Source organism: Rana temporaria, chromosome 9 (genome assembly GCF_905171775.1).
Source record: "Rana temporaria chromosome 9, aRanTem1.1, whole genome shotgun sequence".
Taxonomy (NCBI): domain Eukaryota; kingdom Metazoa; phylum Chordata; class Amphibia; order Anura; family Ranidae; genus Rana; species Rana temporaria.
In genome coordinates, this window is record NC_053497.1 from 25,287,622 (window position 1) to 25,305,178 (window position 17,557).

At 42.3% G+C, this 17,557-nt stretch overlaps 1 protein-coding gene across 3 annotated transcripts in view; it reads right to left on the reverse strand.

Annotated features, from left to right (window-relative positions):
- The window catches only part of AVPR2 (arginine vasopressin receptor 2), a 203,589-nt gene that overhangs the window by 43,760 nt on the left and 142,272 nt on the right, over positions 1-17,557 (reverse strand). Inside the window, exon 1 of one of the 3 annotated variants that reach the window (XM_040322995.1) lies at positions 5,608-5,741. The exons of the other annotated variants lie outside the window; for them this stretch is intronic. The gene's annotated coding sequence lies outside the window, so the exon portion shown is untranslated. Of the gene's footprint in view, positions 1-5,607; positions 5,742-17,557 lie in introns of those variants that run through there. 3 annotated transcript variants of the gene reach the window in all.

Sequence of the window (17,557 nt, forward strand, 5' to 3'; positions counted from 1 at the left end):
AGAGGAAGCCACATGGTGTAGTATTTTTCCAACCATTTAATTAGAAAACAAATGACGTACTCATAAAGGGCAAAGAAAACAGCCAGGCATGAACAAGATTAACGCCGCCTGTCTGAACCAGCCTGAGAATGTCACCAACTGACCCCAATCTTACGCATTTCGTTCCAAGGAAAGTCCAAAGGATGTAGGAAAATTTCGATATTTCATTTAAAATCATGCAAATTGTCATCATTTGAAGTGACCTATTGCAAGAGAAACAAACATTTCACACCTTTTGGAATATAATCACTTACAATCCACGATCCAAAAATCAAACATTATATGAGACAATTTACATTCCAGGGGTTAACAATTTACGGTTCCTGAACATTGATAGGTAGATTCACAAAGAGTTAGGCCGGCTTATCAGTAGATAAGCCGGCCTAACTCTGAATCTACGCCGGCGTTTGTTTAAGTGTATTCTCTAACAGAGATACGCTTAAACATATCTAAGATAGGCCGGCTTGCACCGTCCTATCTTAGATTGCAATGTTTTGGCTGACCGCTAGGTGGCGCTTCCATTGCGCCCGGCGTAGATTATGTAAATGAGCTTTTACGACGATTCCCGAACGAAGGCGAGCCCGCCGCAGTCGATTAATGTTGTTTCCGTAAAGTCTTAGGCAGCCTAAAGTTATTCCACCTATGAGGTGGAATAACAATGTTAAAGTATGGCCGCCGTTCCCTGCCGCGAGGTTCGAATTTTTTACATCGTTTGCGCAAGTCGTGTGCGAATCGGGAGTTACGTCTTTACGTCCGCGTCGAAATCAATAGGCCCGTACGGCCTACTTAGCCGCAATGCGCACTGGGAAATGTAGTCGCCCGGCGCATGCGCAGTGTCAAAAAACGTCACATTCCATACAACACGCCCCCCTCCAAGTCATTTGAATTAGGCGCCCTTACGCCCACTCGTTTTAGGCTACACCGCCGTAGATTAGCAGGTAAGTAGATTGTGAATCACTACTAGCCTAACTAATTTACAGCGGTGTAGCCTAAAAAGGCTAGGCTAGGCCGCCCTAAATTTAGGCCAATGTGTGTGAATCTACCTATGAGTCTCTGGAAAGATGTTTTTAATTAAAGCGGTAGTAAAGCCGCTGGTGTTTTTTTTTCCATACCTGTAAAGCAAAAGCCATAATGAGCTAGTATGCACCGCATACTAGCTCATTATGAAATACTTACCTTGGAACGAGGTTAGGGGAACTTACCTGGTCCACGCCAAGGGAGATGTCATCTTTCCTCGGCGTGTCTTCTGGGTATCGCCTCTCCAGCGCTGTGATTGGCTGGAGAGGCGATGACATAACTCCAGCGCATGCACGCGGGAGACTTCTGTCCGGCGGCTGCCGGGCCTTTAGCCGAAGATCCCCGTTGCGCAGCGGCACATTGCGAGGGGAATATCTCCTAAACCGTACAGGTTTAGGAGTTATTCTTTATACTCACAGGTAAGCCTTATTATAGGCTTACCCAGTGCCGATCCTGACCTCCCTGGGGCCCTAAGCAAAATGACATTTTACATTAAAGTTGAGAAGTAAGGGGGGGGGGGGCACTGCCGACAGTGACATGTCACATTAAATATTAAAGTTGAGAAGCAGGGGGAGGGGCTGTTCTGCTATCGGAACGGACATCTTACATTAAAGTGAGAAGGCAGGGGTGCTGACTTCTTACCTCTTCTCCCATGCAGCCAGGAAGTTGAGAAGCGGGGTGAGGGGCCAAAAATGACTTCTCATCAGGCGGGGCCTCTAGTAATTTGGGGGGCCCCCTGCAGCTTTGCGGGGCCCTAAGCGGCTTGCATAGTGAGCCTATAGGGTGGATCGGCCCTGGGCTTACCTGTAAGTGAAAGTGGTAGTACAGAGTATACTACCACTTTAATACCTTATTACAACTACCTGCATAGTGACATTCAATGATAAAAGCGTTCAAAAGCACAGAACTTGGTGCTTTTACATTTTATAATGTCTACAGGATGTCAGTCATTCTAAACTAGGGTTTCATGGAACCCCAAGGTTGAGCTGTGCTTGATTGTACTGTTGTAAGGTGCTTGCCTAGTTCCTGAGGAAAGGCATCTTGGCAAAGATAGCAGCATAATACCATTTTTTTTTGTGCTCTGTAAGGGTGGCAATCTTCCCACCAATTTAAAAGGGGGACATTCTTACTACTGACCACCAATGTTATGAGTATTATTTTCTTATTGACCCCCAATTAACGTCATTGAGGGTTCCTCTTGTAAATTATTTTAAGGGTTCCACTGGGGGAAACAAGTTTGAGAAAGGCTGGTCTATATGAAGTCACAAGGCAATATCCCTGTTTTGTAGGTTGCATTCAATTTCAAGATAACTTCATGATTTTGTTTGTCATGTAAGATTATACACACACACACACACACACACACACACACACACAATATTATCAAAAGTATTGGGATGCCTGCCTTTATATGCACACAAACTTTAATGGCATCCCAGTCTTAGTCCGTAGGGTTCAATATTAAGTTGGCCCACCCTCTGCAGCTAAAACAGCTTCAACTCTTCTGGGAAGGCTGTCCACAGGGTTTAGGAGTGTCTATGAGAATTTTTCTTCTTCCAGAAGCGCATTTGTGAGGTCAGGCACTGATGTTAGATGAGAAGGCCTGGCTCGCAATCTTGGCTCCAATTCATCCCAAATGTGTTCTATCGGGTTTAGGTGCAGGCCAATCAAGTCCATCCACCCCAAACTTGCTTATCCATGTCTTTATGGACCTTGCTTTGTTCACTGGTCCAAATTATTTGTTTTTCAGGGGTTGGGCTTGGCCCCCTAGTTCCAGTGAAGGAAACTCTTAAGGTGTCAGCATACCAAGACATTTTGGACAATTTCATGCTCCCAACATTATGGGAACAGTTTGGGGATGGCCCCTTCCCGTTCCAACATGACTGTGCACCAGTCTTGACCTCAACTCGATTGGGATGAATTAGAGTGGAGACTGCAAGCCAGGCCTTCTTGTCCAACATCAGTGCGTGACCTCACAAATGCTCTTCTGGAAGAATGGTCAAACATTCCCATAGATACATTCCTAAACCTTGTGGACAGACTTCCCAGAAGAGTTGCAAAGGGTGGGCCAATGTAATATTGAACCCTACAGACCAAGACTGGGATTCCATAAAATTTTATGTGCGTGTAAATCTGGGTGTCACAATACTTTTGACAATATAGTGTGTATATATTAGTACAGAACGTCGTGGCTGGGTCCTGGAAGGACACTATATTTCCCCTCTATTTGGACTGTGGTCCCTTTAGGCCGCATTCACACCTGAGCATAGCTTTTTTGGTAGTTTTCTCCAGCGTTTGTCGCACGTATTCCTGCGTTTGCATACAGCGTTGTCCAACGTTTTTGAACTTCGTCGTTTTTTATTTTAGCCAATAGGAAAAATGATCATCTCTTTCATCATTTGTTGCTATGTTTGTAGATTTTTTTTACCTTCTTCCTTGGTGAAAGTTCTATTCCATAGAACAGATTAAAGTGGTTGTAAACCCACTTTTTTTACTTTTACCTACAGGTAAGCCTATAACAAGGCTTACCTGTGGGTAAGGAGAATGCACGGTTTAGGAGATATTACCCTCGCAATGCGCTGCATGCGCAGGGGGGATCTACGGTGAAAGGACCGGCAGCCGCCGGACCTTGCCGAGTTTTAAATCTCCCGCGCGCACGCGCGGGAGTGATGTCATCGCCGCTCCAGCCAATCACAGCACTGGATCGGCGATACCCGGAAGACACGCCGAGGCAAGATGCATATTAGCTCATTATGACTTTTGCCTTACAGGAGAAAAAAAAAAAATTTGATGCGTGTTTACAACCGCTTTAAAGCGACAAAACGCCCGTAGAAACGCTTGTTGTCACGCTAGACGCTTAAATCGAGCGTTTCCATTAGTTTCTATGGGAATACAAACGTTCAAAAACGCCCAAATCAGTCCAGAACTTGTTTGAGCTTCAGGCGTTCGGCTTCAGGCATTTTGGAGTGGAGATGTGAACCATCTCCATTGAGAATAATGTATTTTTTCCCCCTCTAGGGTTTTATAGCTTCAGGCTACAAAAAAACGCTCAGGTGTGAATGCAGCCTTAAGGGAACAATAAGGGTTAACACACCTGTCCAAAGAAGGGGTTTAAGGCTGGGTTCACACTGGTCCGACAAAGGCTCCGACATTGGGAGCCCATGTCTGTTATTTCTTTTGTTTCTGCTGCTGTGCAGTTTAATAAACCTCTTTTTTAATTGAAAAGCCTGTGTCCTGCGATCTAGCTGTTTCCCCGAACTTTACAATATATATATATATATATATATATATATATATATATATATATATATATATATATATATATATATATATATATATATATATATATTGAGGGGTTAGCTCGGTAATGGGGTGTGTGACCCCTTGGATGGGTTCACCACACACTGAATTTATACAGACTGGCAGTCGAAGATGGTTGAAAACAACGTTTTTGGTTTATTTTTCCATCTTGCTGGAAAACAATTGCAAGCATCCAAACAGCATAGCCAAAATCAAACATAAAATAACTCCTAGCCACTCTGGGCGTCTACCTTCCACACAGGAACCTATCTATGAAGTCTAACACAGCCTACTGCTGGGTAGACCGTGCTGGTCATACAGCACAAAACAATAGTCTTTTGATATTTATAACACAGGAAAAAGTCAATGGTCTCCTCACCTCATCAGGAGACTTTCTGGCACTGCTCTCCTACTCACACAGCCTTAGTAGTGATGCAGCAACCAAGTGGTAACCCTCTGGATACTTATAAAGGCCTTGATTGCTTCATTCTGAACAGCTGAAGCTTTTCAACGGCCTTTAGCCTTCCTCTGGCTACGTTTGTAGCCGACACCCGATAACAATCTGTGTATCGTCTAAACAAGGCAGAAATGTATGTCCCATCAGTGACAACACCCACAGATTTACCTGACTTCCTGTCACAATATATATATACACACACACACATACACAACACTCTGTGAAATATTTTTGATAGTCCAGAGGGTCTACAGCCTTTTAAATTGAGCACTTACTAGTTTTTTATTGTGTTATGTGATTTGGAGATCTATTTTAATTTTAATATATTTTATAAATCAAAAAGAAGGAGAGAGAAGCGCCAAGCCAATCAAAAGAAAATAATAATAAATAATAAAATCTTAATTTTAGCAATAAATACCTGACATGAATTTTAACCCCCCACCAATCTTTATCCCCCAAAAAAAAAAAAAGTTTTGGCTTCATATACACTATAGCTACAAATTATTTTTTTCATTTTACAAAAGCATATAAAAGAGACAGGCGGCCAATATGACAAATTGGAAAACTGATCAATAGTTTTTCTTCCACCAATAAAAAGATTTAGAGAAAACATTTCTTTGATTTATATAAGCTAAACAAAATCATCCTGCATATACAGTATGCCCCGTATCTATTACATCTGGACATAAAGATCTATTTTATTTTGTATTTTGTGATATCGTTTATAGGCTACATTTAGCTAGTTTTTCAATCAATGCTAGGCTATTTTTAGAGACTGAACTGTTCTGACTTACCTTGCTTTGTCATCAATCTCCAGTGCTCTAGATTCCTGAAGTGTGACCTGTCTTATCCGTGACTGTAGGTGGATGACAGGACAATATGTAACCTTTTCTCCTCCCATCCCTCTCACCAACCACTCAACACGTTCTGCTGTCACGGCTACAAATTGATTTCTAACTCCTCTCTAAAACTTTTACACTCTTGTCCCATTTACCTGGAATGTCAAAAGGAGTTTTTTTTTTGTAATCATCTCTACGCACGTACAGCATCTTCTCCTGCCTGGTCCTTAAAGGCTTGGATAGCATATGGCTCTAAAAACTTTCATCAGAAAACTTTTTTTTTATGGCTCTGAAAGCAGGTGTATTGTTTTCTGTGGGCCAGATTCTCGTAGAATGGCGTATCTATGCGGCGGCGTAACGTATCCGATTTACGTTACGCCGCCGCAAGTTTTTCAGACAAGTGCTTTATTCACAAAGCACTTGCCTGTAAAGTTGCGGCGGCGTAGCGTAAATCACGCGGCGGAATTCAAATTTGGCGGGTAGGGGGGGCGTGTATCATTTAAATGAAGCGCGTCCCCGCGCCGAACGAACTGCGCATGCGCCGCCCTTAAAATATCCCAGTGTGCATTGCTCCAAATGACGTCGCAAGGACGTCTTTGGTTTCGACGTGAACGTAAATGACGTCCAGCCCCATTCACGGACGACTTACGCAAAATTTCGACGCGGGAACAACGGCCATACTTAACATTGGCTGCGCCTCATATAGCAGGGGCAACTTTACGCCGGGAAAAGCCTAGCGTAAACGTCGTACCTTTACTGCGTCGGCCGCGCGTACGTTCGGGAATTTGCGTATCAAGCTAATTTGCATACTCAACGCGGATTTCGACGGAAGCGCCACCTAGCGGGCCAAAAAAAAATGCAATTAAGATCCGACGGCGTAAGAGACTTACGCCTGTCGGATCTAATGGATATCTATGCGTAACTGATTATAAGAATCAGTCGCATAGATACGACGGATCAGATTAGGACTTACAACGGCGTACATGGTGCTGCGCCGTCGTAAGTCCTTTGAGAATCTGGGCCTGTGGGTATATGCATAAAGCAATGTAAGGATCAGTAAACCTGTGCTGTGTTCAGATTTGTTAAAAAAAAAAATTACACAATTATAACAGTCGTTAACGCATAGATAGACATAGAAATTTCGATATTGGAACCATAATTCACGAAAGGGAGTTTAACAAGACACGTGGCCACTCATTAAAATTAGAAGAAAAGAGGTTTAACCTTAAACTACTTAGAGGGTTCTTTACTGTAAGAGTGGCAAGGATGTGGAATTCCCTTCCACAGGCGGTGGTCTTAGCGTGGGGCATCGATGGTTTAAAGAAACTATTAGCTAAGCACCTGAACAACCACAACATACAGGGATATACAAGGTAATACTGACATATAATCCCACACAAAGGATGGACTTGTGTCCTTTTTCAACCTCACCTACTATGTAACATTGTATAGGGAAGTTGTTTGCTTCAACAGAGTTCATTTAGTATAAACGCCTGTGTAGCCATATCATCTAACATAACATAATAAAGGGTCAGTGAGCTCCACTATCTACTCAACAAGCGGTGCCACATATTCCAAATATGCTAGGGCTTTTGTTATTGTGCTAAACGCAATAGGGTGGAACTCTATGTGGGTCACAGAGTTCCCGTCTTTCGAGACTAGAGATTATGTTTTGGATATTTGTGTATCATTACAACTTTCATTTTTTATTTTTTATCATTAAATGGGGTCTTGAGATAATGCACTAGGCTGGAGCACCCTCTTCATAATTTTTTTCACAAATGTACTCCAATGCAACTGAAGGATGCTAGGTGGCAATAGCTGCCTGGGTCCTAGTAACAGAAAATGCTAGGTGGCTTTCTTGAGAAGCCGCCTACATCCTAACAATGGACCTGCCTACATCCTATCAATGAGAAGCCACATGCATCCTAGCAGCAGAAGACGCTATATGGCTTATTTGAGAAGCTGCTTGTATAATGGCAATTTTCAGGTAAATGGCCGTAGAAAAACTGGCAATGTTGCCAATATCCATCATGGGTGAATCTAGCGAAAGTCCCTACGCATTAGTGCGAGAACCGGCGAACGTCCTTGCGCAATGGAGCGCACATGGCGTGACAGATGATGGTGCCTACTGGCCTATTTAAACCTGCTGCTGTGAGAACTACATTGCTGGATTATCATCAGCCCCCCCATGTTTCCTGTGCTCCAGGATACCCTGAATCTTGGACCTCCCGTTACCGATCTGGCTTGCCTTGAAAGCAATATTATATTCACAAGGGTTAAAAAAAAAAAAAAAAAAATCAAAACATTCTATGTGTACTGTCCTGCACCCCAGCGGGCGTGCTGACGTCACCGCTATGTCCTCCGCCCAACATTCGTTTCGTCGTAGAAGACGTCATTACTGGGGCAACGGAGATAGCGGCACTAGCGCGGTACACATGTAAATGTTATTCATATATTTCATTTGCACAGCGTACAGAGATGACAGCAAGACCCTGCATGCAAGTTGATCGTGTGCATAAGCCCTAAGGCTGCATTCACACTTGAGCGTAGGTTGTTCGGTCGTTTTCGGCGCGTATTCATGCTTATTTGCGCATTTGCATACAGCGTCGTCCGACGTTTTTGTACATCAACGTTTTTTATTTTAGCCAATAGGATAAATTATCATCTTTTCATTACTTGTTGCTATATTGGTAGATTTTTTTTATCTTCTGCCTGGGTGAAATGTTCTATTGATTAAAGCGACAAAACGCCCGTAGCAAATGCTCGTTGTTGCGCTAGTCGCTTGAATCAAGCGTTTCCAATACTTTCTATGAGAAATGGAAACGCTCAAAAACGCTAAAAAACGCCCGATTCGCGCGACAAAAAAGGGTCCAGAACTTGTTTGAGCTTCAGGCGTTCGGCGTCAGCCGTTTTTGGAGTGGAGATGTGAACCATCTCCATAGGGAATAATGTATTTTTTCCCCTCTATCGTTTTTGAGCGTCGCGCTTCAGGCGACAAAACGCTCAGGTGTGAATGCAGCCTAAATGCTATGAAAACTTAAATGGTTTGTATGAATACTTGGAAAAGTAAAACCATTATAAAATACAAAAATAAAAACAAAAAAATAACCTACAATGAATGTATAGCTGCCATAAAAAAAAAAAAAAAAAAGTAAAAGTAAAAATTTGTATACAAACATAGCTCTGAATCTCTTTCCTTGCAGTTCTGGGTACAAATCCCACCTGAGATACTATCCACAAGGAGTCTGTCCATTAATCATGTCTGTATGGGTTTTTTCCCCCCAATCCCAAAACCATACTGCCCACGTTGTGTTATGAGGGTTTTAGGGTTTTTAAATTGTGTAATTTGCTGCATGAAAGTATTTAAAAACTATAAATAAATATGTAAATAAATAAAATGTCATACTATGTAACGTGTTATTACAATAATGATAAATCATTTATTGTATGTAATTATTTGTTGCATAGATAATTAAAGTAAATTAAAATCCTAACTGGAGGACATTTAGTTTCCCACGCCAATGCATGACATAAATATATTTCATGTTTTTCATGAAATACTGCTTCACCTTTTTTTTTTCATCTCAGTGCTGCTGATCTCCTCAAACCTCTTTCAGCCACTAGAGACATTTTTTTTTCAACTTTTGTCAGATGTCTTCTGCCCAGTTATGTGACACATGGGGGGGCTATTTATTAAAGGAAAATCCACTTTGCACTTCCAAGTGCAATTTCAAGTGCACTTTGCACTTGTAGCGCAGTCGCTGTAAATCTGAGGGGTCGATCTAAAAACGAGGGGGAGCTCTGCTGATTTTATCATCCAATTTTATTTTCCTTGCATGCCCCCCTCGGATCTACATGGACTGCACTTCCAAGTGCACTTTGCAATTGTAGTTTGCACAAAGTGAATTTGCCTTTAGTAAATAACCCCCATTGTGCCCTCTTCCTCTTAGTCAATTCTTCAGCAGTGGACAGTTCTCAATGATGCAGAGAGTGGTGGTAAGTTTACTGTTGTGACACCCGCTAAAGGTGTCAATGTCATGTCTAAAAGGTGCCCATGACACCTTGCATTCACAGTAAGTCCTCAGTCTTCCAGATTGAACGATGCTGGGCTGTCCTTGACACCCTTAAGGCCCCGTACACACGTCCGAGAAACCCGACGGGCAAAACACATGATTTTGCTCGTCGAGTTCCTTGTGAAGCCGCCGAAGATCTCGGCGAGCCAAGTTTCCTCATTGACTAACGAGGAAATAGAGAACATGTTCTCTATTTGGCTCGACGAGTTCCTCGTCGGTTTCCTCGGCCAAAATTGTACACACGACCGGTTTCCTCGGCAGAATACGGCTCCCATCGAGTTTCTGGTGGAATTCTGCCGAGAAACTCGGTCGTGTGTACGGGGCCTAACTCATGGTAAAACCCAGTGGCGGCTGTTTTTTTTTTTTTTGGGGGGGGGGGGGTAAAAACAATCCACCCGCCACCAACCCCCATGGTCGGTTCCCCAATTGGAATCCATATGTCCGGTACCCTGTACAATCCATGTAGATCAGGGGACTGGACGCATGGATAGGGGGGTGGTGCCCGTGAGTCCCTAATGGACAGGCCGCCACTGGTAGAAACGTAGTTTGCTGGGCTTGTAGGCAGGTGCAGTTAGCTATTTTGCCACTAGGTGGTTCTGTACTTTTTCCAAAGTAGTGTCTGAATTTAGATACTACGTGGCACATGTTCACCATTCCGGATCCACAGTACCACCCTGTGGTGATACAAATTATTTCCACGTATCTGTACTAGAATAGTGTCATCAGGTGTCAAGTCCCTTTAAGTCACAGCCCTCCTGCAGTGATGTCATGGATGAGTTAGTGCCTAGTTATAAGCCAGGTCAGAGGATGCCTTACACACTTTGGCACGGATGTGACCGGCATGTGTAGGCCCTAGTTGGGAGGAGTAAACCTGCACCCAGGAGAGCCAGCTGTAGACTTTCTGACCTTTATGGAGGTGGGGGCTAGGGCAGATTGCAAAAGGCCTTTTAGGCCAGGCCATGAGTTCCCTGAGTGAAGCTGCTTCACTGTAGGGTGCTGGGAGAGGTGTATCTATGGGGTTGATGACTACAGACAGGGCCGGACTTACCATTGGCCTTGACTGGGCTCAAGCCCAGGGGCCCCACCCAATAGGGGGCCCCCTTTAAAAAAAAAAAAAAAAAAAAAATTTTTTTTTTTTTTTTTTTTTTTTTTTTAGGGGTCCGGAGGTCCCCAGGGGCCCGGGGGCCCCCAGGGCCCTGGACGGCAACCCCCTTTTTTTTTATTTATTTTTTGTAAAAAAATGTTTTTTTTTATATATTTTTTATTTTTATATATATATATATATATATATATATATATATATATATATATATATATATATATATATATATATATATATATATATATATATATATATATATATATATATATATATATATATATATATATATATATATATTATTATTATTATTAAAGGGCCCAGGGGTCTCCAGGGCCCCGGACGGCAACCCCCCTTTTTTTTATTTATTTTTTGTAAAAAAATGTTTTTTTTATATATTTTTTATTTTTATATATATATATATATATTTTTTTTATTATTATTATTATTATTAAAGGGCCCAGGGGTCTCCAGGGCCCCCGGATGGCAACCCACCTTTTTTATTTTTTTATAAAAAAAATTACATTTTTTTTTTTATATATATATATATATATTTTTTTTTTATTAAAGGGCTCAGAGGTCCCCAGGGCCCCATGTGGCAACCCCCCCTTTTTTATTTTTTTTATAAATGTTTATTTTTTTATTTTTGTTTATTTTTTTATTTTTTATTAAAAGTCCCAGAGGTCCCCAGGGCCCCGGATGGCTACATATATTTATATATATTTGTTTTCTTCTTTATTTCTTCTTTTTTTTGTAAAGGCCCCCCCGCTTCTCAATTTGCGGCAGCCCCCACGCTTCTCAATTTCAGGCGGCAGCACCCCCACCCCCCCCCTAGGTTCTCTGCTTCAGGGGGCCTATGCCTTAAGCTGTGCAAGGGGCCCCAAAATTCCTGATGGCGGCCCTGCGCATACCTCCCAACACGCACGGATTCTGTGGGACTTTCCCGCACAGACAGCTTCTTCCCGCAGTCCCGCGAAAGGGTTAATTTTCCCGCACTGCAAGAGGAGGCAGCACGGAAGCAGGAGGAACCGGAGTGGTGTGTGGAGGACTGTGGCTGCTGAAGGGAAGAAAGCCGACAGCCGGGCTAATGACAGTCTGTGGCCCCGGCTGTTGGAGAGGCACTCCCCCCTCAACAACTGCAAAATCCCCCCCCGCTCAACAACTTTAATGCGCTCCCCCCCGCTCAACAACTTCAATTCGCCCCCCCCCCCCCCGCTCAACAACTTCGATCCCCCCCAATTCTCGGCTCCAGGGGGCCCCTTCAACACTCAAGCCCAGGGGCCCCCACCACCCTAAGTCCTGCCCTGACTACAGAGGGTACAGTTCTGTGACTATCAAGGACCCCAGGTGAGAGGATAGACTGTTAGGGGGAAATGGCTGCCTAAAGTGCTGCATATGCTTTCACATGTGACTACTGCGGACCCTCCACTAAATGTGATTGATTATATGTAATGTCAAGTGGCTCCGGAATGTATGTCAATGTGATTTGTTATGCCATCCCCTGAATTCCATCAGTAAAGTGCAGCAATTCTACTCATATATGTGTTATTTTCTATCTTGGGATATAAAGGTCAAGGGCCAGGAATGTTGTGTGGAGACCTCTGGCATTAAGTGGGGTGCAATATGGGGTAGGATTCGACCTCAGCAGGAGGGGCAGTGTTCCAGCAAGACAGGGACAGGGGTAGGGAGTTGTGCTCTTAGTGCCAGATTCTAATCAAGAAGCCCCTCTTATAGGCTGTCCATTACACCCTGCACTCACAGTAAGTCCCCAGTCTTTAGTTTAAATGTCCCTGGGTGTCATTCAGCCCAGAATACTGAGGACCACCGATTACAGTGGGGGGACAGTGCTGAAAAGACTGTTTTTTTTTATTTTACCCACTACCTGGGGGCGACTGCGTTAAATAGTTGGAGTTGGGCTTTCATTTTTATGTGGCAATAGAAAACATATTTTTTAATACCTCCAGTCCTCTCTGAGACACTTCTATGTCTTATTCACTGGGTGCTGATCCAGGACTGGTCCAACTGAACTATTTAAAGTTCATCAAAATATGGAGTTAGGTGTTAAAGCTAGATTCCAGGTATGATATATTTCATACATTTCTCAATTACATGATGCTCACATAATTAGAGCAAAAAAATATAAACATCCAGTATATTTATCCTCATTTTGTTACAGCCTTCCAGCATTCCAAAATGTATTAAATTCATTATTTTTCTCAAAATTCGACAAACAATACCCCATAATGACAACATGAAATACATTTGTTTGAAATCTTTGCAAACGTAATAAAAAAAATCTAAAAAAAAATGAAAAAAAATAAATAAAATCACATAAGTATTCACAGCCTTTGCCATGACACTCAAAATTAAGCTCAGGTACATCCCGTTTCCACTGATCATCTTTAAGATATTTCTACAACTTGATTGGAGTCCACCTATGGTAAATTCAGTTGATTGGACATGATTTGGAAAGGCACACACACCTGTCTATATAAAGGTCCCACAGTTAACAGTGCATGTCAGAGCACAAACCAAGCCATACAGTCCAATGAATTGTCTGTAGACCTCTGAGACAGGATTGTATGGAGGAACAAATCTGGGGAAGGGTACAGAAAAATGTGTGCAGCACTGAAGGTCCCAAGGAGCACAGTGGCCTCCATCATCTGTAAATGGAAGAAGTTCAGGACTCTTCCTACAGCGGGCCGCCCAGCCAAACTGAGCAATCGGAGGAGAAGGGCCTTCGTCAGGAAGGTGACCAAGAACCCGATGGTCACTGACAGAACTCCAGCATTTCTCTGTGGAGAGAGGAGAACCTTCCAGAAGAACAACCATCTCTGCAGCACTCCACCAAATCAGGCTTGTATGGTAGAGTGGCCAGACGGAAGCCACTCCTCCGTAAAAGGCACATGACAACCCACCTGGAGTTTGCCAAAAGGCACCTGAAGGACTCTTAGACCATGTGAACTAAATTCTCTGGTCTGATGAAACAAAGATTGAACTCTTTGGTCTGAATGTCTGGAGGGAACCAGGCACCCCCCATCACCTGGCCAATACCATCCCTACAGTGAAGCATGGTGGTGGCAGCATCATGCTGTGGGGATGTTTTTTAGCGTCAGGAACTGGGAGACTAGTCAGGATCGAGGGAAAGATGAATGCAGCAATGTACAGAGACATCCTTGATGAAAACCTGCCCCAGAGCTCTCTGGACCTCAGACTGGGGCGAAGGTTCACCTTCCAATAGGACAACAACACTAAACACACAGCTAAGATAACAAAGGACTGGCTACAGGACAACTCTGTGAATGTCCTTGAGTAGCTCAGCCAGAGCCCAGACTTAATCCCGATTGAACATCCCAGAAGAGATCTGAAAATGGCTGTGCACCGACGCTCCCCCAATCCCCTTTGAGCTTGAGAGGTCCTGCAAAAAAGAATGTGAGAAACTGCCTAAAAATAGGTGTGCCAAGCTTGTAGCATCATACTCAGAAAGCCTTGAGGCTATAATTGGTGCCAAAGGAGCTTCAGTATTGAGCAAAGGCTGTGAATACTTACTGTATGTACATGTGATTTTTTTCCTTTTTTTTTTTTTTTTTTTTATAAATTTCCAAAGATTTCATACAAACTTCTTTCAAGGTGTCATTATGGGGTATTGTGGCATTTTGAAGAAAATAATGAATTTAATCAATTTTGGAAAACCGCTGTAACATAACAAAATGTGGAAAAAGTGAAGCACCGTGAATATTTTCCAGATGCACTATATCATATTGATTTGATTGCTAACTTTTTTACACTTTTTGATGGGAGCAAACCTCTTTACACCAACCTTATTATATCATATTATTGGATTGTATTTAAAGCCTCGTACACACGATCGGACTTCCATCCGACTTTTTCATAAATTTTTGTCCGAAGGGCGTTGGCTGTGAAGTTGTTCTGCATAAACACGGCCCAACATTTTCAGCCAACATTCACCAAACCACGTGGTTTTTCAGCTCTTTACCGCCACCCTTTGGGCAACTTCTGCTATTGTCGTCTGATGTTTAGCATTGGTTCCGAGCATGCCTGTTTGTACTTTGGATCTTAGTTGAACGGACTTGCGTACACACGATTGGATAAACCGACGTAACAAATTTATTGCCCTACAGTTGGTGAGCATGAACAGCCAACTTTTGTTGTCGTTAATTCAGCCAATGATTGTCTGATGGAGAAAACACACGGTCGGATTATTCGACACAACACGTCCATCAGACAATTATGGCCATACAATTGGATTGTGTGTACGGGCCATATAACTATTATATTGGACATATATATTGGTATTATTTGACAGATAGCAAATGTTTTGTGCTAGTGAAGAGTTGCAGTATGTAAAATGTGTGAAAAGTCCACTTTGAGGGTTTCATTTGCTAGAGGATATGGCACAGTTCCAAACCTCTGCGAGATATTACCATCCAGGGTCTGTCCTCGCTCTGACAGATTTATGCAAAGTACTCAAAAGGGAACCACAAAAAATATTAGATGGGTAACCGTCAATACACAGAAGTGGAAGCTGGGGCACTGTTTGGCTAACTCATTTAATGGTGGTTAGCAGGGACTGTGGTGATGTTGTATGTACCTTGCATCATTAAAGGGGTCACTTCACAAGCACTATGAGCCTGCTGTTACAAAAAACAGTCTGCATATATCCTAGTCGATAGTTAAATAATCAATTTTTACATACTGTACATGTGCGCGTGTGTGTGTATATATATATATATATATTGTAAGGGGTTAGCTCAGTAGCGGGGGTGTGTGACCTCCTGAGTGGGTTCACTACACACTGAATTATACAGAGAGGCAGCCGTGGGTGGTTGAAAAAAACAAGGGTTATGGTTTATTCTTCCATATTGCTGGAAACAAGTGCAAGCATCCAAACAGCATAAACAAAACAAAACATAAAATAAACCCTGGCCACTTGGGCCATCTACCTTCACAACACAGGAACCTACCTATGGAGTCTGGCACAGCCTACTGCTGGTCTTCCAGCAGAAAACAATAGTCTTTTTGATTTTCTTATCACACAGCGAAAATATCAACAACCACTTCACCTTCAGAAGTCTTCCTCAGCTCACTGCTCTCCTTAACTCAACAAGCCTCAGGATGCAGCATTCAGTAGTAATCCTCTGGACAACTTATAGAGGCCTTAATTTTCTCATTCTGAACAGCTGAAGCTATCCAACGTCCTTAAACCTTTCTGGCTACCTCTGCAGCCGACACCTGATAGTAATTGGTGAATTTTCTAAACAAGGCAGAAATGTATCTCCCTTCTGTGACAACACCCCCAGATTTACCTGACTTCCTGTCACAATATATATATATATATATATATATATATATATATATATATATATATATATATATATATATATATATATATATATATATAGTGTAAGGCATTGGCTAGTAGACATCATGTGCACACTGAAATATTTTGTTTGGGGATTTTGTTTTCGTCCTAAAAATAAATATATTTAGTTAAGTTGCGCTAACAATAAGTGATAATAAATTATTAAAGTGAATAATAATAAATATAAATAAAGATAAAATTGATATAAATCGTGTCCATAAGGTCCAACGGACAAAAATCATACAGAAAATCGTAGTGAAAGTTCAAATCAGGTGAGTAAATTGATGAATAAAACGTGACTGGCAAACATAAATCCTCCACCAGTGTGATAGATGAATATATGGTTATGCGCTTACCACAAGGGCAAGCAAACAGGGCTTGCAGCTGGAACCCCCAGCTAGGGTCTTTATCAGGAACTGCTACTAATAGTCTGGATGGTATTCCTCCAACGGGTGGATAGGTTCAAAATCCAGGTACGGATGGATTGGACCCAGAATGGCATATACCTCCTAGGCCAGTGTTTCTCAATTCCAGTCCTCAGGCCCCCCCAACAGGTCAGGTTTTCAGGATTTCCCTCAGATGAAAAGGCTGTGGTGATTACTAAGGCAGTGAAACTGATCAAATCACCTGTGCAAAATAATGGAAATCCTGAAAACCTGACCTGTTGGGGGGGCCTGAGGACTGGAATTGAGAAACACTGTCCTAGGCCAATCAAGCTTTGTTAAAGATGATACACTGAAGAGGGTACACCATACACATCTTGCGATTCGGTATTATTGAAAAAGAGACCTCAGGCAGACAATTCAGGAATGGTTCCCAGCAAGCAGCGATATTCAACAGATCACAAGGAGGGCATATTGATTATTCAACCGATGAGTATGTAAAAGAAAAAGTGGGGCGCACATAGCATAATTCCGAAAAAATCAATATTTATTTTAAAAAGAGAGTAACTCACATTTTGCAATGATAAACCAAGCTCATAAAATTAGGGTAGCAGGAACAACAGCAGTCCATCCCGACATGGTTCGTTACAATAAGAACTTCATCTTCATCCCAGATGAAGTTCTTATTGTAACGAACCATGTCGGGATGGACTGCTGTTGTTCCTGCTACCCTAATTTTATGAGCTTGGTTTATCATTGCAAAATGTGAGTTACTCTCTTTTTAAAATAAATATTGATTTTTTCGGAATTATGCTATGTGCGCCCCACTTTTTCTTTTACATACTCATCGGTTGAATAATCAATATGCCCTCCTTGTGATCTGTTGAATATCGCTGCTTGCTGGGAACCATTCCTGAATTGTCTGCCTGAGGTCTCTTTTTCAATAATACCGAATCGCAAGATG